The following is a 24,864-nucleotide window of genomic DNA, read 5'->3' as shown; positions in this document are numbered from 1 at the left end:
CTAAACTGTCTTAATTTGTGCATCATTATGTCTGTTGTTCTGTAAACTGTTGCATGTGTTGATAAGTAGCTATATGAGTAACTATATGGGTTATTGATTGGTTGCCCAAGTATTTGTATGGGAGACTGAGTGTGTGTGTGGGTGGCTGGGAGGTGTATGACTCTGTGCATAGATGTGTGAGCAGTTGATTCACTAGATGTATGGTTTCAAAAGTGCATGTGGAAACAGCTGTATGGGCGGTTGACTGTGTGCATGAGTGTATTGGTGAGTGAATGGATATCTCAGTGCTACATGTCAAAGTAAGTACATATGTAAAACACAGTACATGTGAGAGTTGACATATATAAATAACTGTGCATAAGAGCCAGTGAATGTGTGAGTGGCTGTATGGATCATTGTGAACTTGTATCAGGGATTGTATAAGAGAGTAAATATGTGGTATTATATGTTTGAATAAGTAAAGTTTGTATAACTGTATAGTTGAGGAAATGGAGGTGTGATTGATTCTTTGCATGACTGACTAGGTGTGTGAGTAACTCCATGGATGAGTGACAGTCTGTGAGTGTCTGTTTACACTGATTGTATCTAAGGTTATATTAGAGTCTGAAGAGGTTCATCGTATTATCACATGAATGATATCATCAGTGATGTGATCAGTAATGTCAAATGAGATGTCATCAGTGATGTCATCAGTGATGTCATTTGAGATGTCATCAGTGATGTCATTTGAGATGTCATCAGTGATGTCATCAGTGATGTCACTGACCATGTCATGAATGATGTAATATGTGACATCATCAGCAGTGGATTGCGGGTGTGCGATATATAGTTAGTGCAACTAACTATATATGGAATTTCAATGGTTTTGTGTGAGTAAAATAAGGTTTTGTAAATGCGAATTCCTAACTATATATGTTCTATAACCTATGGTTTTTTCAGTGAATTTTCAAGGTTTTGTAAATGCTAATTCCTAACTATATATGGTCTATAACCTATGTTTTTTTCAGTGAATATATATATATATATATTCAATGAAAAAACCATTGGTTATAGAACATATATAGTTAGGAATTTGCATTTACAAAACCTTATTTTACTCGCATAAAACCATTGAAATTCCATATATAGTTAGATGCGCTAACTATATATCGCGCACCCGCAATCCACTGCTGATGATGTCACATATTACATCATTCATGACATGGTCAGTGACATCACTGATGACATCACTGATGACAACATCCAGTGACTGTATGTTTCTGTAAAGTTAAAATATGTCTTACATATTGAAGAATGAGTGGATGTATAAATGTCTGGATGAAGGATTTAGTAGGTGCATGACTGATTGTATGAGGGAGTGATTAAATGTGTCTCACTGAGTGCATGGGTTAGTGATTAAACTGTATTAATTTGTGCATCATTATATCTGTTGTTCTGTAAACTGCTGCATGTGTTGATCAGTAGCTATATAAGTAACTATATGGGTTATTGATTGGTTGCCCAAGTATTTGTATGGGAGACTGAGTATGTGTGTGAGTGGCTGGGAGGTGTGTGACTCTGTGCATAGATGTGTGAACAGCTGATTCACTAGATTTATGGGTTCAAAACTGCATGTGGAAACAGCTGTATGGGTGGTTGACTGTGTGCATGAGTGTATTGGTGAGTGATTGGATATCTCAATGCTACATGTCAAAGTAAGTACATATGTAAAACACAGTACATGCGAGAGTTGACATATATAAATTACTGTGTTTAAGAGCCAGTGAATGTGTGAGTAGCTGCATGGATCATTGAAAACTTGTATCAGTGATTGTATAAGAGAGTAAATATGTGTTAGAATATGTTTCAATAAGTAAGGTGTGTATAACTGTATAGTTGAGGAATTGGAGGTGTGATTGATTCTTTGCATGACTGTCTAGGTGTATGAGTAACTCCATGGATGAGTGACAATCTGTGAGTGTCTGTTTTCACTGAGTGTATCTAAGGTTATATCAGAGTCTGTAGAGGTTCATCGTATTAACACATGAATGATGTCATCTGTGATGTTGTCAGTGATGTCATTTGAGTTGTCATCAGTGATGTCATCAGTGATGTCACTGACCATGTCATGAATGATGTAATATGTGACATCATCAGCAGTGCGCGATATATAGTTAGCGCATCTAACTATATATGGAATTTCAATGGTTTTATGCGAGTAAAATAAGGTTTTGTAAATGCAAATTCCTAACTATGTATGTTCTATAACCAATGGTTTTTTCATTGAATTTTCAAGGTTTTGTAAATGCAAATTCCTAACTATATATGGACTATAACCTATGTTTTTTTCTGTGAATTTCAATGGTTTTTTAATAGCAAATATCAAAAGCTGTCAAATGTCAAGTACGTGATACGTAAAAACGTTTTCGTGTTTATGCACGCTGATGTGCTTTGAACGCTGCCCCCCCCCTCCCCTCTTTTCTCTTAGTAGTACTCTCTCTTTGCAGATAGTGAACGGTAGTTAACGCGGACCTTTACCCCCGTTGTAATCCGTCGTACCTGCTTGTCTCTCCATTTGATTGATTGTTATCCAAGCATTTACTGTTTTAGAATTGGTTCTCTTTGGATCATTCTCTATTTACAAACAAGCACAAAGTCGCAATACTCTGTTTAGTCTTTGCAGATAGTGAAAAATCGTGTAAAAAAATAAAAGTAATCGAGCAAAATCAGTAGACCACTAATTCGATCTCTTTTTGACCTCGGTAAAATACAAACATTAGGAACAACCCTTCATGAGAAATACGAAAATAGTGAAATGAACTGAGCTCCACACCATGAGGGCTGCAAGACAGCTCGACTCCGCCACCCACCCCGCCCAAAATAACGACAAACCCTATGCAAATATTATAAATATAGACAACACACCAGCAAAGAAACAGGGTAAAACATTTTATTAAATAACTATTTACATAACTATTTTATACTTTTTGTTGCCCGATCCGGCTAGCTCAATCGATCGAGCATGAAACTCATGCACTGATAGCAAGCGTTGAGAGTTTGTAGAACGATGGCTTCAGATTTTCTACATACGGTGTAGTGGCGCGAACTGGGAGGGGGCGTTTGGATCCTGCCCCTTCCCCAAATAAGATTTTCATATGTGAGTGTTCGTTCATGCTTTTGGTCCCTGAGTTGCTTCGATGTCACTGCCTTACACAAATGGCATAAGTCCTGGATGTTGAGTGCCATACTTCAGAGTTCTAAGCAGCGCTTGTTACACTGTTTAAACCTTATTTGCACCTGCTGCAGCTTCACTATTCAAAGTAAGTGGGGTCCGTTTGTGGACCTGACTGCAATGGAAAACAATGTGATACGGTGCCTCCCTAAACCGCTTGACGGAGGCCCCCGAGGGACGGTGAGATGGCGCGGACTGAGAGGGGGCGCTTGGCTCCTGCCCCCTCCCCAAGTCGTGTTGCCCTGGTGTGGCCTGAGATCGCCCCCCACATAGGCGGCCGGCTCCCGGAGTCCGGCGGAATTTTTTGCCTTTTGATGACTCTTCCATTCTGGACCTTGTCCCACAATCCGTTTGACCTGAAGACACGCTGTAGTGGGGCGCCCCTTTACCGTTTTAGTTGCCATTCCGCCCGCTTTTGGTACTCTGTGCCTCTTCCGCCATTCAGCTGTTTACCGCCCGCTCTTGCGACTACAGCGTCTCGCTCACCATGTAGTTGAGTTGCTCCCGCTCTTAAGATTTAACCGAACTTTTTGGACTGCTGAAAGCGGTTGTATTCCGACCGCTGGTTGGTGGAGACATTTTGACTATATTCTGGACCTGCGTTGTCGCGTAATGCGTCATATGACGCGCCGCGTTAGCGCACCCGGAAGTGCTCCGGTGCGCAAGGCGCAGCTTCCCGGAAACGATCCAGAGCGCGCCGCACAGCGCGTAACGTAAGCATAACGCATAACAGGTCATGTGACTTGTTAATAAAACTTTTCATTGGTTCATTTTACTTTTGTTTTCCTAATGATGTAAGACTAGGTCATGTGACCTAGAAATAACACTTTTCATTGGATTAAAACATTTTTTTCCCAAACGATGAAAGCCCCACCTTGTTTCTGGATGTTTCAGACTGAAGCTGGCGTCACCATGAGAGCACCACCATCTCGTAGCTCCGTCGTGGCCATTCCGCAAGCAATCATGGCAGCCGCTCCCCACCCGAAGCCTGCGGGAGTCGAGGTCCCCCAAGACTTTTGTAGAATCTTCAAGGCTGAGGGGACGCTTTCGAGAATGGGACCCAAGCCCTGGCAGACAAGCGTCCGAGTTCCAAAGTGTCCCAAGGCCATTTTACTGGACCAGGCCCAAATCCGAAGAGCCGGCCGCCATTTTAAGAGTCCTGTGGCAGCCGCCTATCGCTGCACCGCAAGAGTGGGAGCAACTCAACTACATGGTGAGCGAGACGCTGTAGCCGTAAGAGCGGGCGGTAAACAGCTGAATGGCGGAAAAGGCACAGTGTAGCAAAAGCGGGCGGAATGGCAACTGAAACGATAAAGGGGCGCCCCACTACAGCAGACGAGCCTCCGCCATGTGCTTCACAACTGCATACGTATCTCGTGATATCAAGGTTGGGCAACCAGTACACAACAAGCAGGTACGAGTCCCATTTACACCAGGGAGCCATTTTGGGCGCGGCCGGGCAGGTCCAGGATCTAGTCAAACAACAAATGAGGCTGACGTCTCTGAAGCAGTTGACGCACAGCAGGACATAGCAAATAAACATGAAGTCTCTAAAGCTGTTAACTCACTGCAGGACAAAACAAGTGAACCTGAAACCTCTGGAATAATTGTCGCTCAAAAGAACAACACACAAAACTCTGTAGAGCCTGAAGAAAGAAAAACAGAACGGCACTGTAGTTTCAGACACACTTAACACTAATGACTAAACAAAGATATCGTCTGTTTATGAAGCAGTTATCATATAAACAGAATTGACAAAGAAGTGTGCAGACACCAATGCTATTAAAAAACACAAGAAAATCCCTAACGCATCAGCATTCTCGGAAGAGGTTGACACAGATAACATCTTAAGGAACAAAGAAAGACAAAATAAGGATGAGGAAGTTATCACTTTAGTTTTTTCATCAGCTAGCGACAGCAAGAAACACATTGTAATGGAGATTAGAGAGGCTACGGATGGATAAATAAATTATCAAAAGAAATGGCTACTCCCCCCTTTAGCAGATTAGCTAAATCTTTGCGTAATTTGGACATTAAAGTTATATTATTGTTGTTGTTGTTGTTATGGTTATAGTTCTGGTTAATTTCAGCAAGAAACACATTGTAATGGAGAATAGAGAGGCTACGGATGGGTGAATAAATTATAAAAAGAAATGGCGACTCCCCCCTTTAGCAGATTAGCTAAATGTTTGCGTAATTTAAGCATAAAAGTTATATTATTGTTGTTGTTGTTGTTATCGTTATAGTTCTGGTTAATTTCCATTCAGAGTGTCCTACACAGCACCACTCTAGGTAAACACTACTTTATGTAAAACCTGCACTTAGTTGGTCACCATGGGGTTTAAAGAAGGGATGGTTCTTCACCTGGGTGCCGTCCACAACTCAGCACGTTGTGCTGCCTTGGGACTATTCGCACAAAAGACAGCTTCGGACCATTGTTGTTTTTTTTTGTCAAAAAATGTTTAAATATATTTACAGTTTTTGTTACGTTCGTTATATTTAAAAGTTAATAAAGTTTTATAAACCTACTTTTTTGGAGTACTATATATTATTAAAAAATCGGGAGAATGGGGCCTTGAATCGGGTTATTGTCATGTGTGGGCTTTGCAAGTGTACTGCTACAGGATCGGACATTTCAAACTCAAATGCACATTCTTTTTCTTACCTTTCCGAAGCATGGAGCGCAATAGCAGGCAGAGAAAGGGTGATGCAAGTGTTGAACACTGCCTGGCCTGGCAAGTTGCTGGCAGTGCCCCCCCCCCGCCCGCTCCTGAAAGAGGGCACACACACATCGCCGCCCCGAGTACTTCACAGATCTTTAAAAGACCATGCGCTTGTTCATGAGGCTTAAATGGTTTATCACCCCTTCTAGAACCCCTGCATCGACCCTCTGACGTTTCCTGGAAGAATTAGCACGTAAGACAATACCAAGCCCTGTCAGCTGAAACCCCCGAGGAATCGTGGGGCATATTATCAAGGGGGTTTAATTCCGCTTTTTTGGCTTTAAAAGCCAAGAAAGCGGAGATAAAATTATCTCCCTATTACCAAGCTGTCGCTAACACCAGTTAGTGACAGCTAAAAGGAGATAGCGACCATCTTGGGCCCCGCTTTGCATGTCAGTGATATCTATCACTAATGACATGCAAAGTGGGCGTGCCAAGATGTTAGCGACTGGAAACAGTCCCTTACATCGCTATCTCCTATTACCAAATTTTGGAGATATTGGCGCTAAGCGCGAATATCTCCACAAGCTAACACCTGCCCTGAGCAGTTCTTAGCCATGTTATCCAATTGGAGGTGGATAACATGGCTAAGAGCATTTGCTGGATAATGCATGAATATCGCTGACTTTTCAGCGATATTCATGCATTGCGGCCGTTTTTTATCGCATTTGCGAGCAGTTCTTAGCCATGTTATCCAATGGGAGGTAGATAACATAGCTAAGAGCATTTGCTGGATAATGCATGAATCTCGCTGTCTTTTCAGCGATATTCATGCATTGCGGCCGTTTTTTATCGCATTTGCGAGCAGTTCTTAGCCATGTTATCCAATTGGAGGTGGATAACATGGCTAAGAACATTTGCTGGATAATGCATGAATATCGCTGACTTTTCAGCGATATTCATGCATTGCGGCCGTTTTTTATCGCATTTGCGATAAACCTTGCTAATAGCAAGGTTTATCTGCGATAAAAATCGCCAATGTGCGGCGATAATTTTTGTCTCTAAACAAGTTAGAGACATAAATTATCGCTAGTTGTTGGTAATATGCCCCCGGGTTTTTGCTTGCAGGAATCGGGAGGCGGGAGACTAGCACTGAAATCAGTAGTCTCACGCCTGAATCGGGAGGGTTGGCATGTCTAGATTCTCTACAGCTAGGGCCGTAAACTACATCCGCAGAGCTAGGTGATAGCCTGGGACCGGCCTGGCATCTAAAATGGCTGCCGTGCACGACAAAATTGTGGCATTGGAAAAAAGGCAAGATGGCGCAAACAATGTTTATCAATAAGGATTCATTTATAACAAAATATTTTATCGCACTGACAAATTGGTGGTCAACACTTCCTGATTTCCTTTGAATCGAACGTTAACAGACGTCACGCAGCAAAAAAAAAAAAAAGCTCAAGCACAGCCGCTGGAAGACATGTATCAACATATATGAGCCTCCTCAGCCACCCTCAGAAAACATAAGGGATTAGGATACGTCTCCCGCACCCCCTTATACCTAGTAATTTAATTAAAATGAAGCACAAAATGGTCTCCCGCACCCCCTTATACCTAGTAATTTAATTAAAACGAAGCACAAAATGGCGAATTCCCGTTTCGCTACCAGTTTGCGGCCCAGTTCGCGGCCCGGGAAGCGCTTCTACCGTGAAAAATAATTTTTTTGTTATTTTCCCCACGGGACCCTTTAAAAACCCCAACAACATTCCTAAGGGGTCAAGAGGGGTATACCTTGCCCCCTTTCATTAAATTCCCCCTTCGTTTTTCACCTCTTCTTCTCTCTCGATCCTACCAAGAGATAAGATGGCGGCCGCTCCGGACTGTTTAGAATGTTGACAGACACTGGGGAGCCAATCAGCTTCGCATCGCAAAGTTCCGTTACGCGAAAAGTAAGCGGACCGGAGCGCAGCCCGGAGCGCTGTTACAGATATATATCTTGTTTTGAACGTTAATTTCTCAAAATCCACTTGAGCACATATATTGAGACCTAGCAAAGGCACATCGGGCTAACAGTCCCTACAATTTTGCCAAGTTTCGTGCAAATCCATTCAGCCGTTCGAGCTAAAAGTGAGGCCAAAGGCCCTATGGAAATTAACATGGGAAAAACGCGTTTTGGGACCCCCCTTTTTTCTTGGCCCCCCCTTGACGAAACCCCCCCAAATTTACGGGGGCTGCTCAGAAACAGAATGTGCCATTTTCCTGAAAATTTCAGCCGATTCCGTCCACAAACGCCAAAGTTATTAGACATAGAATTTTCAAAAGTTCCATAGACAAATAATCCTAACTATATATACCTACTGGCGACACGCCAGTAGGTAATATATATATATATATATATATATATATATATATATATATATATATATATATATATATATAAATTCCAATGATCTGTTGCATGAAAGTTGCCAAATGATAATACTCCCATATTCCATACTATGATTAGTTTTAGGGCAACACACTAACATATACAATTTATTTTTTTAATGGAATGTTTGAATTAAGCTCAGCCACTGGTAATTACTAGGGCCACATTCCAGTCTATTGATTTTTTTAACACAATGCCACCTGACTTTGGACCCAGCCATATGCAAATCAGTCTTGACCCTGCTCCAATGGGAACAGTCCATCCCAAACAGCTAGGCCAGACTCTCCCTGACCCCGGACACAATCAACCCAGGACCAGTATCGCTCTAGTAAGAGCTCATCAGACAGATATAGCTTGGTTCCAGTGACACAGGGTGTATGGGAATATGTAGGAACAGTTGATATACCAGAAAAGGCTTTGGGACACAACCTCGAGTGATTAAAAAGACATTGCAACAGAAAAATGCCTGAAGGGCTGTGATATGTGTTTCATTTGATAGAGTCCACGGGACACCTTCTCTCAATTTACCTCAGGGTAAATCAAGAGGCTATGGGCCCGATGTAGGTAATAGTGAAATACCAAATTCTAAATATCAAATTTTACTGATTCGGTATTTATAAATCAGTATTTCAGATGTAGGTAAGAATTTGGTAAAAAATACTGAGTCCTTAATTTTCGTTATTACCAAATCGGTAATTGAGATTTGGTAATAACGAATACCTACCCATTCATTCCTATGGGCTTGGAGGCCTATTGGAATGAATGTGAAGACATTCGGTATTACTGATTCGGTATTACCGAATCAGTAATACCGGGAGGTATTTCAAGGGTGCCAGGGTGTCCAAAGGACACCCTGTTGCACCCCTGAAATGTGCATGTGTGCACATGTGGCACACATGCATGCCCTAAGGGCATGGATGTGTGCCACATGGCACTTCAAAAAAGCGGGAAAGTGCTTTTTTAAAGGAATTCGGCAATTCCCACCAACTTGAAGTTGGTGGTAATTACCTATTCCTTAAGGCCCAAAAGCACTCTTTTATGTGCTTTCTACATTGCACTTAATTAATCGGTATTACCGATTCCTTAAATACAAGGCCAATAAGGAATCGCTATTACCTACAAGTAGGTCTTCCCTACATCATGTATGCCTAAATACCGGTCAGTAACGGTGAAATTGACCGAATTTCACCATTAGCGACCAGTATTTGGGCCACCTACATCGGGCCCCATATGTGCAAAACACCTGATTCGAATTACGTCTTACCACTGGAGATGGAGGGAGTTAATAACTTAGACTCAGTATGAAATAGTAAACAGCACTCAATAACATCAAGATCCATGCTGTTAAATGAAAAGGACTTAATTTAACTGGTATATACATATAACAGAAATACCTAAGATAAGAAAAAAAAAGAAGGAGATAGTACTTTATCAGATTGAGCGGCAACACCAAATTCTTTCGTAGGTCAGTCAAATTCTGAGGTGATTTCTGATATCCTTTTAACATTCAGCATAGAGGGTTATAATACATGATCACACCATCACTAATCTCACAAACAACTTGAATTCTTGTTATCTTGCTCTTTCAAATTAAAGATAATGTGCTTGCAAACATGAAGTATTACAACAATATCTGTAGTGTGGTATTTTGCACACAATAAAGCGGTTAGTAACTTGCAGAAAAAGGGTATTAGATCCAGTTTATTGTATTTAATTTATTTATGTAGTTCTTGTAGGAGAGTAGGGTCTGCTTCCTATGGTCACCCTCATTTTTTGCTGTGATACTCTGGTTTTTCGACTTTAGTGTGGCTGTGGGCCTGCTAATCAGACCCACAGCCCAGCTGTTCTCTCTCTAAATTGATACCATGTACTTTAGGTACATACCAGATTGGTTAAAGGGTCACCTTTGTGAGCCCCTGTATAGTGTACCCAAGGTACCCAGGGCATGGATGCATCCAAGGCCTACCAGGGGCTGCAGCATGTATTATGCCACCACTGGCTGGCCCTACATACTGACACCACAGGCTGATCACTCAGCTTGGGTAAGGTGGTGTAATCACCTCTTACTTATGTATAGTATATCTATATCTACTTTATATATAGACACATATGCACCTATACGTCACTCCTATGTCAGGCCTTATCAATCCTGGAGGCAGAGTGCTTGGATTTATGTGGGAGGGTGCCCTAGCATGAGCTGAGCTCCGCTGCAGCTTTCGGAACCATCCTCTTAAAGCTGTTCTATGATATAGCCATACCATATACTCTTAAGTACATTATAAACCTCGCGGTTAATGCTAACTTTGGTTTGGCTTTATCAAAACAGGTTGTGTAAGGTGTCAAACACTTTGGAATACTACCCACCCACCAGTTCTGGTGGCGGGGATAGCATTCCACTCTTCTAGAGGGAGAAGACATGTAGTTACTACTAACCCCAGTTAAAGTAAAACAGAGCCTCAGCATCACAAAATGGATGCTGCTGCCACAGACACAAGTCTGACCTCCTGCTGCTGGACGAAACTTCGGCAGGGGAGGCCTGGACAATAGTCAGTCAGTCAGTCAGTCAAAGAAACTTTATTCGGTTAATTAAAACCATAAAAGCAGAACATCGTACATGATACCAAGTTAAAATACTATTAAACATGTATGAAAAAAAGATTGCAACTCCTTCATAAGAACACAGTAAAGATTTTTTGTTAAAAATGTACCAAGTTTAAAAAAGAGAGATAGGTGTGATAAGTGTCCATTTCAGCAAATATCAATTTAGGTGATTCATAGTAGCAGCAGATCTTAATTTATTTTGTCTAGCAGCTGCTACCAGAAAACAGGCAACCCCATATGTGACCTGTACCGAGCTCAGCATCTGTAAGTATAGTAAAGCTGGCCGAACCTGGACAAAGTTCAGATCTTTCAGGATGGGGACCAGGAATTTTTTCCGAGCCACCAGGTAATGTTCGCAGAGCATAACTAAGTGAAGGGTGTCCTGTATAGAAAAACAATCACAGGAACAGGGGGGTAAGTTTTCTGGTGAGCCCCACTTTGACTGCGAGCCAAGCACAAGGTGTATTAGGTTGAACCTGAACCTTATAAGTAAAAAGCGATGATAGGGCTTGGTGACATATTTCAAATAAGGTTCCATGGCTGTAGTTGAAGAAAGTTGGAAGAGTGAACGTACCATCGGTTTGCCAAGTTCAACCATTTCCCTTTCACCCTCCAACAAATTTTGGAAATGCAGTTTGACCCATTTTATATCCTCTTTTTTTAAATTATGTGGCAGAGAGTACATTTCTGGACGTCCTAGCCTCGCGCATGCCGCTCTAACATACGCCAGCCACTGGATGTTATCGGCTTTGTCCAGAGACATACAGTCTTTCAGAATACAATGATTTAGGCTGATTTCCTCATTTGTCCAGGTTTTAACCCAGCATAACACTGGGGACATTTTTAGGGGGTCAGTGACGTGACCCAGGCCTATTTCATTGTGAATTGTATGTATAGGGGATGATTTTGGGAGAGATAGCAAGGCTCGTATGAAGTTGTTTTCTGCGATTTGAATACCTGGGCTTGCAACATAGCCCCATATGGCGGCTCCATAGGAAGCAATTGCCAGACATTTAGCTTTGTAGATACGCGTCATGGCTTCCATAGGTCTTGAGCCCAATCTTTTGGCGAAATGCAGAAGGGCTGTGGTGGATCTGGTAACTCCGTTCTGTTTTAGCCTCATTTGTGCGCCCCACGTGCCTTTCTCGTCAAAAGTGACACCCAAGTAGCAAAAGAAAGGGACCCTGGAGATTGGTGAGCTGTTACAGCTAAAGGACCTGATCTTCGTGTGTTTCTTTCGCGAACCAGTAACCATGACATGGGATTTGGCAGTGTTGATCTTAAGGTCCAGTGCTTCCATAAAGAGGCCAAAATGATCTAGTAGTTTTTGGAGGCCTGTGCCAGTCCGAGCTAAGAGGACAGCGTCGTCCGCGTAGAGGAGGACCGGGATAGGTACCCCCCCCATACGTGGAATATCCGGGGTGACTGAGTTCAATGATTTCCCCAGGGAGTTGATGTACAGTGTGAAAAGGAGAGGTGCCAGGATACAACCTTGTCTAACACCTCTCCCGGACTTAAACTTCGCTGTGCACCTCCCTTCCCTGTTCACCCTAACAGAAGCATACACATTTAAATGAAGATCGTGTAAAAAATTGACCAGAGTTGTGTCCAAACCCATATTACGCAAAATAATCCACAGTTTTGAGCGGTTGACCAAATCAAAGGCGGATGATAGACCCATAAAACCTAAGTAAAGAAGCCCCCCCTTCACCACAGTGTACTTACTGATAATAAGGTGAAGGTTAAGACACTGGTCCATAGTCCCTCTGTGTGCCCTGAAGCCATATTGTAGGTCCGACAGGATCCCGCTCTCCTCAAGCCAACCCCCGAGCCTTTGCAAGATGACTCTGCCCAAGATCTTGACGGCAGAGTCCAGCAAGGAGATTGGCCTGTAGCAGGCCGGATCCCCCCTGTTCCCCTTCTTGAATATAGGCACGATGATGGAGGTGAACCAAGAGGAAGGGAAGCCACCTGTGGGTATAGCGTTAAAAACGTTCGTTAATATCTTTGACCAAAATTGAGGGTATTGGATATAGAGATCTGCAGGGACCCCGTCAGGGCCCGGGGCTTTGTGTTTACTTGTGTCTTTAATCGCCCTTTCGACCTCCAAAGTGCTGAATTCCATTACCAAGTTGGGAGAGTCATGGGCACTATCAGGTGAACCAGATGCTGTGGATTCATAAATATTTTCGAAGTGGCCTAACCATCTGCCATCTTCTATCACACAATCCAAGTCAGTTTTTCCATCTTCGGAAAAAAAAGACTGGTTAACAGTGGCCCAGAACTTTTTGCTATCTCGCAAAACATCCAAAGATAATAGGTTTTGCCACGCTTCCTCCTTAATTTGAGATTTACGATTGAGGACTGCGATTTTATAGTCCTTCCTTAGATTAGCCACTAAAAGCCTGTCCCTAGGTTTTTGTTTTAGGGCTTTCAGCAGGGCAGTGTGTTTCTGCGAGCATTCTTTGTTAAACCATTTATAAGTTTTCGTGTTCCTTTGCCCAGCAGACCTTAACTCCAAATTCTTGGAGATCCTTGCACAAATCTCCTCATAGGCAGCCACGACCTCAGATCCCCGGGCAGTTGGATCCAGACACACTGCCATGTTGGCTTCGGACTCTTGGGCGAGTAACTGAAAGAATTGTTCGGGAACTACTTGCTCCCAGGACAGACATGGGCTTGCTCATGGCTACAGATGAGGGACAGGAGGAGGAGAGTGACCATTTCCCAGACCTGCTTTCTCAGAACCCTGATGATGGTTCAGTTGATGGTGTAGCCTTGGCAGGTAGCCTCACTGGCCCACAGCAGCAGGACTGCAGACAAGTTCTACAGTCCTATAGACATATGTTTTGACTGACTCCAAGTCAGACAAACTGGTGCACCCATGAGGTGGACACTGGTGACAGTCTGCCTGTGAAGAGTAAAATCTACAGGCAACCTGATAATGTCAGGGACTGTATAAGGACAGAGTTCCAAAAGATGTTGGAGTTGGGAGTCATTGAGCCCTCAGAGAGCCCTTGGGCCAGTCCTGTAGACCTAGTGCCTAAACCTCACACCAAAGATGGTAAGAGAGAGATGAGGTTTTGCGTGAATTACAGAGGCCTCAATACTGTCACTAGGACAGATGTCCACCCAATACCAAGAGCAGATGAGCTCATTGACGGATTGGCTTCTACCAAGTTTTTGAGTACATTTGATTTGACAGCTGGCTACTGGCAGATCAGATTAGCTGATGATGCAAAAGCCAAAACAGCCTTCTGAACCCCTGGAGGTCATTATCAATTTGTAGTAATGCCCTTTGTCTTGAAGAATGCACCTGCCACATTCCAAAGGTTTGTGAACCAAGTCCTCTCAGGTCTGGATGACTACTGTGCAGCTTATCTTGATGATATTGCTGTCTTTAGCTCCACTTGGGAAGCTCACCTGATCCACCTGAAAGAATGTTTTGGAGGCCGTGCAAAAGTCAGGCCTAACTATCAAGGCTACCAAGTGCCAGATAGGGCAGATTAAGGTTGTGTACCTGTGCCACCTTGTAGGTGGAGGTCAGGTTCAACCATTGGAGAGCAAGATCCAGACCATCAAGGACTGGACTCCTCCCACCACCCAGACACAGGTCAGAGCTTTCTTCGGCCTGACTGGGTACTGCTGGAAGTTTGTTAAGAACTATGGGTCCATTGTGACACCACTTAGACTTAACCTCAAATAAAATGCCAAAGACAGTTTAGTGGACAGTAAGCTGTCAAAGGTATTTGATGACCTGAAGCAGGCCATGTGTTCTGCACCTATTCTGAAAAGTCTAGATTACTCCAAAGAATTAATTGTCCAAACAGATGCTTCTGAGTTGGGAGTGGGAGCTGTTCTTTCACAATTGAATAAAGATGGTCAAGACCAGCCAATAGCTTTTATTAGCAGAAGGTTGACCCCTAGAGAGAAACGTTGGGCAGCTATTGAGAGGCAGGCCTTTGCTGTGGTTTGGGCCCTGAAGAAGCTGAGGCCATACTTGTTTGGTACTCACTTCAAGATTTAGACAGACCATAAGCCCCTCTTGTGGCTAAATCAGGTGAAGGGTGAAAATCCCAAACTACTCAGGTGGTCCATTTCCCACCAGAGGATGGACTTTACAGAGGAACATAGACCTGGAACTGACCATGGCAATGCAGATGGACTCTCCAGATATTTACACTTAGAACATGAAGACTCAACTGGTCAAGATTAGTTTAATGTCCCTGGATTTGGGGGGAAGGTTTGTGTGAGAGAGTAGAGTCTGCTTCCTATGCTCACCCCCACTTTTTTGCTGTGATACTCTGTTTTCTTTTTACTTTAGTGTGACTGTGGGCCTGCTAATCAGACCCACAGCCCAGATATTCTCTCTCTAAATTCATACCATGTACTTTAGGTACATACCTAATTGGGTATTGGGTCACCTTTGTGAGCCCCTGTATAGCGTACCATAGGTGCCCAGGGCATAGGTGCATCCAAGGCCTACCAGCGGCTGCAGCATGTATTATGCCACCTCTGGCTGGCCATCCAAATTGACACCACAGGCTGATCACTCAGCTGATGCAAGGTTGTGTAATCACCCCTTGCTTAGGTATAAAATTCCTATACCTATCATTATATATAGACACATATATACCTATAAGTCACTCCTATGGCAGGCCTTGACAATCCTGAAGGCAGAGTGCTTGGTTTTCATGTAAGATGGTGCTCTAGCATGAGCTGAGCCTGTCTGCAGCTTTCGAAACCATGTACTTATAGCTGTTCTATGATATAGCCATACCATATACTTTTAAGTGCATTATAATCCTCGCGGTTAATGCTAACTTTGGTTTGGCTTCATCAAAACATGTCATGTAAGGTGTCATACGCTTTGGAATACTACCCCCCCCCCACCAGTCCTGGCGGCGGGGGTAGCATTCCACTCTTCTAGAGGGAGAAGACATGTAGTTGTAGCTTTACCCGGTTAATGTTAAACAGATCCTCAGCATCACAAAATTGATGCTGCGGCACAGATACAGGTCTGACCTCCTGCAGCTGGGAGCCCTTCCAGCGAGGGAGGCCTGGAAAATAGATTTCCAGCCTTGTGAGGTGCTAGCACCTCCCCAGACAGGCTATAGTGTATTGGGGCAGGGTGGGTTGAATGAAATGAGACACTGCCTGGGGCACACAAGGTGCTCCATTCATAGTCCGGTTCAAACCAGTTGCTGGGGCACTCCATCCCCAGCTCTAGCATGAAACTGGACGAAAGGGGTGTAACCACCCCCTTCCCAGGTTCCACCCATAGGAGGGACCTAGCAGGTAATCCAGCCCCTTAGATTAGAATAAAGCTAGGAGCTGTGTCTAGAGACATTAGATTATCCTGAACTGAAACTCTGAAACCAAACTCTGGACCTTCGACATTCTACTGCAACTAGAAGACTGAAGAATCTCCCTTGTGGTCAAGGAGTGACCACCCTGTGCAAACAGGCACCATCAGTGACTTGCCAGTTTGCTTTGTCAACACTCCCGCTGGAACCCGATGCAGCCTCTGGACTTCCAGACTTTCCTGACTCCGACCCACATCCACAGCAAAGCTGAGACCCGTGGCGGACACGAGAGACGTGGGACCGGACACCCTGTAGTGCCTGCTTTTTGCTAACTGTGCAGCTTCTGAGGCGTCCTTGAAGTTGTGCATTAAGACCTGAGAAGCCCCAACCCCGAGCAGTAATTGCACCAAATCTCAGCCCTCCACAGTCCACGAGTGCTGCGTGGGTCCTGTGCCTGCATTTCTCCTTGACGTGTCTTTGCGGTTGCTAGCCCGTTGGCTAGTGGCCCTCCTGAAGACATCCTTTTGATCCTGCTTTCCTGTAAAAGGGAAGCTCCACAGACCTTGCTGGTCTGAACAAGATGCTGATCTTTCCTTCCTGCGTGGATTGCCTTTGCCAAGGCTTGTTGACTCTAATCCGGAAGCCGACACCGCAAACAGCGAGATCCTTCATGGCACAGTCCGTATCCAGCGCCTGGTCATCGTCGACGCCTCCTGGTCCATGTGGCTGCAGAGACAAGCTTCACTTCTTCACCTGATTGCATTTCGACATTGCCTGATTACTTCCTGGTCACTGGCTAGTTACCCAGACTCTGTCCCCTCTGCTTTCAGGTTCTTCACTTCTCCGATCGACCCTTTGATCCACCCGGACATCTTCCTCCTGGTCGCCTGCAGCATCTGCAGCTCTCCATAGGATTCGACTACGAAACCTGACACAAAAGAACACCTATGCACCCGGCTTCCCTGGGTGAGGTAACTCGAGTATTCCGGTGCACCCGTGGGTAATAACTATCCAAGTGTCCTACTTTAACTGGGTTTTTCCGTAGTCCACCCGGAAGTGTCCGAAATCAACTACTTTATAACTTTTACATTCCCATTGAAACTCTACTACCCAGGTGCACCAGGACCAGTGCGGGTTCCTTCCAGGGCGCAGTACATCGCTAAATACGCGCAGACTGCATGCATTGATGACGGCCACGCCTCCGGACTTCCCGAGGGCAGGTTGCACAGCACTGGATTTAAAACAAGCATTTGATTCTCTGTCGTGGCCTTTCATGTTCGAATCTTTGAAACGCTTTGGCCTCCCAGATGCCTTCATGCGCTGGATACGATTGTTATATACTGCCCCTACGGCTAGAGCATGCACAGGCCGCCATATATCTGATCGCTACCGGATATACAGGGGCACTCGTCAGGGGTGTCCCCTGTCCCCGATTTTATTTGTTCTGGCCTTGGAGCCACTTGCCTTGGCACTTGGAGGTACCATGAGCCATATGGGCATCCCCGTAGGTGGCACACACCACTTGATATCTATTTACGCTGACAATATCCTTTTGTACCTGCGGGATTTGGAGTCAGATCTCACTGCGATTTCTAACATTTTTCAGCGCTTTGAACTGGTGTCGGGACTGGCGATTAACCCGGGAAAATCGATCAGTTTCTTTTTTTGAGAGGGACTGCAGTCTCCCCACATACGCTTTGGCATGCATCCGATTCCGGTGGCCCAGGCCTCCTTTAAATACTTAGGCATACAGGTGTATAGGTCGCCAGAGGACCAAATAGATGGTAACATTAAACGTGCCATTGCACGGCTCTGTGGTAATGTGGGATTTTGGACTTTGTTACTTCTGTCAGTCATGGACAGAATCGCTATTTCCAAAATGATTATGCTTCCCCGCCTATTGTATTATTTTGTGAATATCCCAGTGCTCCTCCCTCAATCTACTTTTAATGCGATAAATACTATCTTGATCAGCCTTATCTGGGGTACTGGTCGGAGGCGAATCAGTCTGCGCAAACTCCAATTGGGACCTATGTCAGGAGGACTTGGTGTCCCGGATTTTAATGGTTATTATTATGCCAGCCAACTTCAATGGCTTTCCCATTGGACCGCGGGCAGGAACCTACATGAGATCGATTTCACGAAAGAGCATCTAGACAGGGGGGAACTCCACTGCTTGTTACTACTGAGAGCCCTGATTCCCCCGGATTGCTCTCCTCTTCTGCACACAGCCTTGCTATGCTGGAAAAAAGCCCTGTCGTACACTTCCACAATTCCGCCATATGCAGCAAATATTCCCTTACTGGGCATTCCAACACCACAAGGTAGACTTACACGACAGGCTTTACGTCTCTGGACGGACAAACGAGATAGAAGATGTAGGTGCTTTCTTTGGCGATGAGACGTTGTTCGATCACGAGTCCTTTCTGCAGATCACCGGGGCGCCTCCGAGATTGTACTTATTACATGCCACAGTCACTCATTTCGTAAAGCACACAAGGGCACCATTACGGCTCAAACCTGCACAACATGAACTGGTTTATTTATTGTACTATATGGGAGCGGGAAGACATCTGGTACATTGGCTGTATACTGGGTTTAGGGAGCATGCAGCTATCCCACTCACGACCCTTAGGACAGCCTGGGCTCAGGATTCTGGCTCGGAATTGCCTGATAAGGCATGGCAGCTTATTTTTGAGCACCGAAGAAGAGTATTTCGTAATGCTAAATTTAAGTTTATACAAGCAATGGTGCTTCATAGGGCATTCTTGACCCCCAACCGGCTTCATCGTATGTTTCCGGACTCCCCACATTTTTGCCCCCGTTGTCAGGGAGATGACGCCGACTTCATCCACATGGTATGGTACTGTCCTCGACTACGGAGCTACTGGACTGACCTTTGTCAGACGCTCCATGAGGTGGAAGCCGGGAGAGCACATAGCATTTTTTTAAACTTGTAACAGTCACTTATTTTTCTTGTGCTAGCTTTTAAACTCACCAACTTTCCACGCTGTTGGGAAATCGAGCACATCAGTCAGTGCAGGTAGCGGATCCTAACGCTGCCGGCTGGCCCCTAATTAAATCACTCCTCAGACGCCCTCAGCGCGAGGACTCAGGCCACGCCCCCTTTGTTGGCCACGCCCCCCTGACCTCACCCTCAGCAACCACTTATATAATGTGCCTCGGCTGGAAGTGCAGCGGACGAGCGCAGCGGGAGCGCCGTTTGCGCGCCGAAGGCACGCCTAAGGCAAGCCTGTCTGCGCCCGTCCCCTCCAGACCGAGCCCCGAGCCCATAGCCCTTGCCGCATCTACCCACCCCCCCATCAAATACTCCCAAGAATCTCTGCATCAACTCAGAGACCTTTCACATACCAGGTGCAACGGCACCATTACCCCGGAGGATGTACATTCAAGATGTCCTAACTGCTCCTATAGGTTTACGCCTTTCCCCCCCCAGAACCCTCCTGCCTCGGGATGGCCTTGCTTAACTGTAGGTCCCTTCCGAAGCATCAGACAGAAATCAACCTACTTTTGACAGACTCCGCCATTGACGTCCTTTTCTTAACAGAAACCTGGCTCTCAACAGGTTCTGACCCAGACATTATCCAATCGTTACCACCTGGGTACCTCATTAAATCCCACAACAGACCCACGGGGACGGGAGGGGGTCTAGCGATCATATATCGCGACTACCTGTCATGTCAGTTTAAAGACAGCCCCATCTTAGACTGCGAAAATGTCCTTTTTTCCATACATCAGCCGCCGTCTACTACGCTATCCGGGATACTAATCTACCGCCCCCCGGGACAGGTAGGACGCTACTTGAACTCCCTAATGGACGCCATCTCCTCCCTTGCCTGCGTATCCTCGAACTTCACAATCCTTGGAGACTTAAATCTCCATTTCGATGACCACGCTAATAAACTTGCCTCAGATCTTAAAACTGATCTAGACTCCGTAAATCTACAACTTCGAAACAATGTACCTACTCATATGAAAGGACATCTGCTAGACCCCATCTTCTCCAACCTCACCAGATTATCTGTACAACCCTCTTTGCCCCTTCCCTGGTCAGACCACTTTTTGGTTCCTTTTAAACTCCAACTTCCAGGGAAGAAGTCGGAAATACCCCTTCCCCAGCTCCCTTCACGCCCATGGAAAAAATTGGACACCAACTCCTGGGCACTAACACTTTCCTCTACCATACCAGTACTAGACCCAGACCCTTCTAAAGCTGATGCCCAATTGCATAAATGGATTAACGATTCCCTTAACTCAGTCCTGCCACTCAAATCTCTTCCAACTATTAGGAAACCTTCCAAACTCCAGTGGTTCACTAAGGAATTACGCGATCTAAGAAAAAAAGGCAAAAGGCTAGAGCGCCAATGGAGAAAAAACTGGACTACGGAAGACAAAAGTGAATACAGAGCCCATATTAGACTCTATAAAAATTCTATAAAAACAGCGCAGGCCACCTACTTTGAGAAAAAAATAGCCTCAGCGGCCAATTCCGCAAAAGAGACCTACCGCATTGTACATCTCCTCACTAAAATTCAGGACCCACCGCCGACTCCGGATCTGGAGGGCGTGAGATGTAACCAGATGGCCGAGTTTTTCTCGGCTAAAATCGATAAAATTCTGACTTCCTTACCGGCCTCCTCCCCCACCCAAGCATGTTCTAGCCCCTCCCCTCTCCGAGATGCCCCATGCCTACGCAACTTCCCCCAAATCACCACTGAGATGCTTCTAGCCATCTTACATACGGTAAAAAGTGGTGCCCCGTCAGACCCAGCCCCGATCAGTAAACTCAAACTGGTTGCCTCCACGGTAGCCCCCCCTCTTACCAACCTGGTTAATGCCTCTTTCAAAACAGGCACGGTCCCGGCTAATTGGAAGAAAGCTACGGTCAAGGCTCTTCTAAAAAAAACACAACTAGACCCCTTGGAGCCATCTAATTTTAGACCCATCTCACTGCTGCCGGCTATCAGCAAAATTGCCGAGCGCGTAGCCAACCAGCAACTCTCCGAATTTCTGGAAATCAACCATCTCCTCCGCCACTCTCAGACAGGTTTTAGACCGGGACAGGGGACCGACACCGCACTATTAGCCGTGGCCGAAGAAACTAGGAGCATTATGGACGCAGGAGGATCAGTGGCAGTGATCCTCCTCGACCTAAGTGCCGCCTTCGACACGGTGGACCATGCAACCCTAGTTCACCGGCTTGGTCTGATAGGAGTGGCGGACTCCGCCCTAGCCTGGATCAAATCCTTCCTTGAAGATAGATCCTTCCAAGTGTCAGATGGGTATACCACTTCCAAGGCCCAGCCACTCAAGTGTGGGGTTCCACAGGGATCCTCCCTGAGCCCCACACTTTTTAACGTTTACATGGCCCCTCTCAAGGATGTTGTCACACCTTTTGGCATCAAAACAATAATGTACACCGACGATACCCAGCTGGTCATTTCCCTCAACCAATCAGACAATTCCCTTCCCAATCTATCCAGTTGTCTAGAGAAGGTGTACCAGTGGATGTGTGACTCCCGGTTAAAATTAAACGGAGACAAATCGGAAATACTCCTCCTGGGAAATCCAAACAAAATTCCCACATCCCTTCCATGGCCACCATGTATGGGGACCCCACCAACCCCCAAATCCGAAGTAAAAAGCCTGGGGATATGGCTTCAAGACTCAAGCCAGGAAAACTGCAGGAACCTGTTTCGGCCTCATCAAGATGTCACGCAAGATCCTCCATCTGATCCCCTCCCAATCCAGAAAACTCCTGATGCAGGGGCTGGTGAACTCCAGATTAGATTACGGCAACGTGTTGTATCTGGGGGCTCCAGCCTCTGTAGTCCACAGACTACAATGCGCACAGAATGCGACTGCAAGAATCCTAACTGGAACAAAAGCGAGGTGCTCGGCCAAACCAGCCCTCAGAAACCTGCACTGGTTGCCAGTGAAAGAACGGGTCACCTTCAAAACCCTGTGTATTGCCCACAGAATAATGCACGACGAAGGCCCCCCCATTCTTAGACCACTACTGAAACGGCACCAGTCCAGTAGACAACTAAGATCCAACTCCCTATCTCTCGCGAGCGTCTCAAGGATTAGGAAGGCTAGAACTGGCGGTCGCCTGTTCTCTTACAACGCCCCCAGATTGTGGAACTCCCTCCCACTTTCCCTGAGGCGAGAACACAATCACCTTAGTTTTCTGAAACAACTAAAAACCTGGCTCTTCCCTTGATCATCTCTCCCCTGCTTCCCTTCCCCTGCTGGATCTATGGTCACTAGCGCTGGGATGCCCTAGGGTAGCTATGCGCTCTCTAAAATCCCAAATCAAATCAAATCAAATCAAGTGACAAAACTTCCAGTTCCGGTAGAAGCCTTATACTGCCTAGTAGGGTTACGCAAAAGATCTAAGACACTGAATGTTAAGTTGAAGTGCCTAGATCTAGCCTTCATTCTGGCGATCAGAAACATAACGATGAGGTGGAAGTCCCCCAGGCCCCCTAGGTTAACTGCATGGGAAAGGAATCTTGTGTGTGAGATGACGGAGAGTTCTGGGCATAGATTTCTCCCATGTGTGTTATAAGGGTGTACATTGAAAAATTGACTGTTATGGGTACATTTCAATGTATGAGAAAAAATGTATCTCTGCAGTCACTAATAAAGTGTTTAAAACAAAAGTATGGTTTGTCATTCAAGAAGATCACAGGGATATTTTTGACCTGGAGTTATTTGTTTTGATTTGGTCACACCACAAGCAAGGGTTGATTATAGAGAGAGACCCGGGTAGTATCAGTTCATGGGGTCTGTTCTTATTTTCTTCACACAATGTGCTCGATCGCGGCAGAACACAAGAGGTTGAGAGTCTGTCCTCTATGTCTATTGCTATTGCCCGTGACGCAACTGCGTGTGCGTGTAAGGTCGGGTCAGGGAGTTAGCGGCTTGAACATTGTTTGAGATTGAGAGCAGAGACTGGAGGACTAAGGACGGTTTGCTGAGAGACGAGAACTTGAGTCACAGGTTAGTAATTGCTGTTAAGGACTGTTAGTGATGCCATGCACAAATTGTGGCATGCTGCTACCCCCCGCATACCTCAAGATTTCTCAAATTGCTTGCTGTATCTTTAGAGGAGATGTGAGCACTGCCTGATCATTGAGTGATCGTGTATGGATTTACTGTTTTGGAGGACCAACGTGAGAAAATTGATATGTATGATGTTGCGCATATGTTTTGATTCAGGTGAAGAGCTATAAGATGGAGTCCGTTTTGTATAGTTTGTTACAGGACCCTCTGTTTTTTATTTATTGTGTAGACTTTGAGTGGCCTTTGGGGCCCGGCATCCATGGTCATGTGTGCTCTCTTTCTTGCCACGCTGTACAAGATTGGGAGAGTAGTCCTCTCCGATAAGCCCACTATCCTTTTGGTTAATTGGGGTAACTTTCCTTTCACCTTTTTTGGCTGAGTCTGTGGTGCACTGTGCACTATTTGGTAGTTGGTTAGTTGTAACCTCAAGTGAGTGAGTACAAGCCTATATTGCTGGCGTTCTCTTTTAGACTCCACCCTTGTACACTTGTTTCTCTGGGCACTGATGGTCACTGATGAGATAGTATGGTAGAACTTTATGTACAGCTAAGTTATTTTTATTGTTGTAATTATAGATATTGATACCCCTGTCCTGATGAAGCCTAAAGTAAACATTGGCTGAAACGCGACCACAACTGCGTCGACCTTTGAGGAATCCTATGACTTTGATTCATGTACAAAAAAGGAAAGTGCCTTTTGAAAAATCAGAGTAGAGGTTGAATTCCTCTGGTGCTCAGGGGATTTCCTTAAAGTGTACTACTCAGAATAGGGAGTGTACACTCTCATTGTTTTGTTCGTATTAGGGTTTTTGTTTACGTAACTCTGTGTATATGTTGTATATGTTGTATATAATGTATATATGTATTGTGATTTATATGTTTATGTAGTGTACATATTATGTTTTCACATGGAAACTTTGATTAAAGTTGTTTATGTCCAGTCCTGCCATTTGACACGTATATGATTTTGAACTATGGATAAGTAGAACTCTGTCTCTAATAAATGACACATCAAGGTAATTCATGGTACCTTGTATGAAAATAATCAATAGATTGGTCCCTCTATACCTTTTTTCTTTATACTTCTATGAAGTTTTGGAGTTTCATCAGCTGCAAATTATTTTCAGGATGTAATTAATTGCATATTACAGCCAGTCACAACTATTTTTCAATTACAGTAATGACATACTAGTTTTTAGAGCCTTGTGAGAGGAAGATGATAAAGCTCTTACACAAGGGCGCTGTAAACATGCTGATGCAGCTTTCACTCTCTAAACGCGGAAAAAGTTGAGTTTTCAAATCAAATTCATGTTCTATAGCCATGTCTTTTATGATGGGGGAATGACTCCACAGCAGAACAGAGTGCAAACCTTGTCATCCACTTCTCCTCTACAAATGTACTATGCTGAGATCTGTCCTGGGTGTGGCTAGCTACTGTTCAAGGTAAATATATGACTTGGTCAACCACATATGACAGTGGAGATCCCTCCACTGGCAGACAATGGCTAAGAGTGGTTGGGGCGTGGATTCCTCTTCCCAGCAATAACTATAATACAAAACTATTATC

General features: G+C 44.9%; 1 protein-coding gene across 1 annotated transcript in view; it reads right to left on the bottom strand.

Moving 5' to 3' along the window:
• IL1RAPL1 (interleukin 1 receptor accessory protein like 1) overlaps positions 1 to 24,864 on the bottom strand; it is a 2,420,186-nt gene that overhangs the window by 706,293 nt on the left and 1,689,029 nt on the right. The window lies entirely within an intron of this gene.

The sequence above is a fragment of the Lissotriton vulgaris genome, chromosome 8 (assembly GCF_964263255.1).
Source record: "Lissotriton vulgaris chromosome 8, aLisVul1.2, whole genome shotgun sequence".
Taxonomy (NCBI): Eukaryota; Metazoa; Chordata; class Amphibia; order Caudata; family Salamandridae; genus Lissotriton; species Lissotriton vulgaris.
Note: the sequence above shows the minus strand (reverse complement) of the source record. Positions and strands in the feature narration are given on the sequence as shown.